We start from the raw sequence: 4,753 nt of genomic DNA on the forward strand, positions 1-4,753 counted from the left end.
TCGGAGTAGAAGGAAAGTGCAGCAGAGATCTCTCCAACAGAACCAGTACGTACCAGTAGGTACCAGCAGAAATCTTGCGGGGCACGCGCAATATGTGCGAAGCATGCCGGGTGGGGTAAATGTGCCGCAGGCCAGGCTGCTCTGAACCAATCCGCTGCCAGCAAACATGAACATCACAAGTCGCACAGAGATTGTGTCTGCACGTCAGGACTTAAGAGCGACGAACGTCGGCAGGCAGCCATGGGCGGATCCTGGGGGGGGGGGGGGGGCACGGGGCCATGGCCGGCCCCCTCAAAAAGACCTCTGAGAGTATGTTTTGGCCCCTCCCAAAACATTCCCAGAACTTCATGAAAGTTTCGTCTACTTACTGTCTGTTTTGACTTTAACTTTTAACTGTTTTGTTTCAACTTCTGTTTGAGATTCAAAAGCATTTCGGTGTTTTTTCGGTTTTGAATGGTTTGTCCCTACTAGGTACTCGCGAGAGGCACCATGCGCTGGACCTCAGATCCCACACCAGCCAGCTGGCGACGAACGGTTTCCCCCCCCCCCCCCCCAACTCCAGGCTAGATCCGCCCTGCACCCTGCAGGCAGCAGTTCTACGGAGAAGTTTTGACGAACAGAGCTTCCACTCAACAACAAATGCAAAGGGTAAATATACATGTGGCACCTGACTGATACCAAAGCTGGATATTTTCTCGCAGACGGGATCAGAGGGGCGTCGAAAGATATCACCAAAGGGTCCCCAGACACACCCAAACAGTCCAAAACCACGTTTTTGAACACAGTGCATACGACGACGACACGCTTGTCATGCTGACATGTGGCGTAGTAGAGTCCCTGCCATCTCCGTCACCCTTCCGCCGTCATCGAGTGCTCTGGTGGAGACGGGCAGTTTGACCTCTCCAAGATATGCCCGGAATAACTTCCGGGTGGTGGGGCGTGGCGACACCAAACGAGGCATAGCCCGGTCAATGAATAGCTTGCCTCGTGACGTAAAATCATGCGCTGCGTCCCTGAAGGTCGCTAACGGATAGCGGCTCGCATTCAGGCCATGGCTGGCACCAAAGACAATTGCGACTTTTTCTTTCAAGGTTTCTCTCAAGGTTTCTTCGATAATTAAATTAAGATGACAGCTCATCTCATTGGCCTTGGATCAGGTATGAATGTCGGGTCGAAGTCAAAGCGGCATAGTTTTTCGTAAGAAAACTTGTTTTATCGGACAACTCTCGGCGCGTGTTTGAAATTGCTCGATCGTAATGCTGTCAACAGATTTCTTGTTCGACTTCATGAATGGCGTGGATGGTGACGAACACGCCACACACGGGCAAAAAACAACGATATCACTGACCTTGGATCAGGTATGAAGGTTGGGTCGAGGTCAAAGCAACAGAGCTTTTCTTGAAAAAAACTGATTTGTGGGGCAGCCTTTGACACTAGTTTAAATTGTTTGATCGCAATGCTGTCAACAGATTTCTTGTGGTGACGAACGCTCCACACGGGGACAAAAGAGACGATAATCGATAAGCTGTCGCTCTCGCCCACAAGTTGAACTGACATCCGAACACAAACTTTCTTAAATCAGAATTTGTAAACTGGAGAACCCCACCATCGCACGCGCAGCCCATCCACCCGCTCCACTCCTCGCGCCGTGCGCTGTGGACGTTGTGGAAGCCGCCCGCTGTGGACGTTTCAGAAGCCGTGCGTTATGGCGGATGGCGAAACCGGTGTATTTGGTGATGCCCACCCAGGTTTAGGCTGTGGTTTTCAGAAACTAAGGGACGGTATACAGAAACTAGACTTCGACCGGTAGCACCTGACAAACATGCGGATCACATGAGGTATTCCGCATGGTCTCTTCAAAGCACCAGCTAGGCCGATGGGTTAAACTCAGTGTGAGCGTTGTTCTCGCAAGGAAGCACCGCGACCCGGCGCGTATGTTGATGGGAGGTAGCGATGTACTGCACTTCGGCGGGATCTCCTGGCTCCTGGTCATATCTGGGAGAACGCTTGCGGTGTTGAGCAAACTGTCACCTGGGCTTGCTACGCAAACCGTCACATTGGCTTTCTGATATTTGGCAGACACATTCGCCTTTCGATGTCTAGCAGACTGTCACCCACCTTCCGATGCTTGACAGACTGTCACACCCGCCTTCCGATGTTTGACAGACTGTCACCCACCTTTCGATGTTTGACAGGCTGTCACCCCCTTTCAATGTTTGACAGGCTGTCACCCACCTTCCGATGTTTGACAGACTGTCACACCCACCTTCCGATGCTTTGACAGACTGTCACGCCACACCTTTCGATGTTGACAGGCTGTCACCCACCTTCCGATGTTTAGCAGACTGTCACCCACCTTCCGATGTTTGACAGACTGTCACCCACCTTCCGATGTTTGACAGACTGTCACATCCACCTTCCGATGTTTGACAGACTGTCACGTCCCCACCTTCCGATGTTTGACAGACTGTCACGCCCACCTTCCGATGTTTGACAGACTGTCACACCCACCTTCCGGTGTTTGACAGGCTGTCACACCCGCCTTCCGATGTTTGGCAGACTGTCACCCCACCTTTATGTTTGACAGGCTGTCACCGACCTCCGATGTTTGACAGACTGTCACGCCCACCTTTCGATGCTTAGCAGACTGTCACGCCCACCATCCGATGTTCGACAGGCTGTCACACACCCCGCCTTCCGATGTTTGGCAGACTGTCACCCACCTTTCGACGTTTGACAGGCTGTCACCCACCTTCCGATGTTTTTAGCACTGTCACCCACCTTCCGATGTTTGACAGACTGTCACACCCACCTTCCTATGTTTGACAGACTGTCACACCCACCTTACGATGTTTGACAGATTGTCACCCACCTTCCGATGTTTGACAGACTGTCACACCCACCTTCCGATGTTTGACAGACTGTCACATCCACTTCCGATGTTTGACAGACTGTCACATCCACTTCCGATGTTTGACAGACTGTCACATCCACTTCCGATGTTTGACAGACTGTCACATCCACTTCCCGGACTGCAACAAGCAGTCAGAGTGTGACAAGTCCAACTGCGTCTCCCTCTCCGGGGAGATACCGAACATCGAGTACGCCCGCATCGGAATACGGGTGAGCGCTCGATCTGTCGCCGATCCGGATGCGGGTGAGTGCCCGATCTGTCACAGATTCGGATACGGGTGAGTGCCCGGTTTGTTGCGTATCCGGATGCGGGCGAGTGCCCGATCTGTCACGGATACGGATACGGGTGAGTGCCCGATCTGTCGCCGATCCGGATGCGGGTGAGTGCCCGATCTGTCACGGATTCGGACACGGGTGAGTGCCCGGTCTTTTTCGTATCCGGATGCGGGTGAGTGCCCGATCTGTCACGGATACGGATGGGTGCCCGCTCCGTCACGGATCCGGACACGGATGAGTGCCCGATCTGTCACGCATCCGGATATGGGTGAGTGCCCGATATGTCACGGATCCGGATCCTGGCGAGTGCCATATCCGTCATCGATCCGGATGCGGATGAGTGTTTGATATGTTGCGGATCTGGTTGTATATGTCGATCATCGATTGGCTACCCTCGCCATGGCTCGACCAGTGTGGACACGGGATCTGTGGACACTATGGACACAGGATCGACTTGGTGAGGGCGGGTGTCCTGTTCGTGCGGTGCCGCGCGAGCCAGCAGGGCCAGATCCCGCCGGAAGCTAAACCCACGCTAGCGTGTACCCTGTTTTTGTGTTGTTTTTTTTTTTGCACGACGCTGAGTGGGCTGAACATTCAGAGGCGGTGAAGGAACTAAAGAGAGAAAGGTCTCTTCATCCACAATTCTTTTACGAAACTGCGCCCCTGTTTGTGAAAGGTCTGTTTGTGCTTGACTCGCGTCGCGTTGTTTTGATTAGTAACCCTGACTGACTCGAATGTGAGTTGGACGTTGGTTTGACGCTGCAGCTGGCTCAGGCTATGAGTCATACATCATAAGATATGAGTCATAGTCACATATATATGAGTATATATCAAGACTCGTCAGCCCTGACTCAGATTTTGTTCACCTTCATGATGGCTGCCTCGGTGACACCGATCCTGCCTTAGATCTTGATTGACCCTGCTGGCGACCCCGGGACCCGAATCTGTCTCGGGTCCTGTTTGGCTCTGTCCGTGACCCAGGTCCTAATGGCGCACTTGCTGCTGGAAGCGCGACCCCCAGCCCACCTTCCTGTGTGCCCTAACGCAATTCTGCGCCCTGGCGGGCCCCCCCGTGTCCGCGACCTTGATCGTAGCTCTTAAACCGTCTTCTCATGGCCTCGACCCTGACCTATACTTCTACCTCGACCTCCTCCCCGATCCCCAAACCTGACCTCAAACCTGACATCAAACTTGACTTCAGACCTGACCTCAAACGACCTCAAACCTGATCTCAAACCTCACCTCAAATCTCACCTCAAATCTTACCTCAGATCTGACCTCAAACCTGTCAACCTGACCCAGACCTGAACTCAAACCTGGCCTCGAACGGGGACTTCGAACGATGACCTCGACCCTGGACCTCGGCCCTGAATCTTGACCCTGGACCTCGACCCTGGACCTCGACCCCACCTTGACCCAGAACTCGGTCCCGACGGTCTGTGGGGGACTCCGCCGCCGTGACCTTGAGTTAATTCTGACACGACCGCTCGTGTGACCCGTCCGTGACTCTGGCCGTCAGCTGCTGCAGCCGCTGGTGTTCAGCGTCACACTGCCCCACTCGCAC

The 4,753-nt window shown here is 53.6% G+C and overlaps 1 long non-coding RNA gene across 1 annotated transcript; it reads left to right on the forward strand.

Annotated features, from left to right (window-relative positions):
• Nucleotides 1-26: 26 nt before the first annotated feature.
• Nucleotides 27-4,753, forward strand: LOC119090209 (uncharacterized). The gene is made up of 3 exons (XR_005093202.1): nt 27-45; nt 3,011-3,123; nt 4,709-4,753. It is a non-coding gene; the product is annotated as an uncharacterized LOC119090209 (long non-coding RNA).

This window comes from Pollicipes pollicipes, unplaced genomic scaffold (assembly GCF_011947565.3).
Source record: "Pollicipes pollicipes isolate AB1234 unplaced genomic scaffold, Ppol_2.1 Scaffold_1600;HRSCAF=1878_pilon_pilon_pilon, whole genome shotgun sequence".
NCBI classification, from domain to species: Eukaryota; Metazoa; Arthropoda; class Thecostraca; order Pollicipedomorpha; family Pollicipedidae; genus Pollicipes; species Pollicipes pollicipes.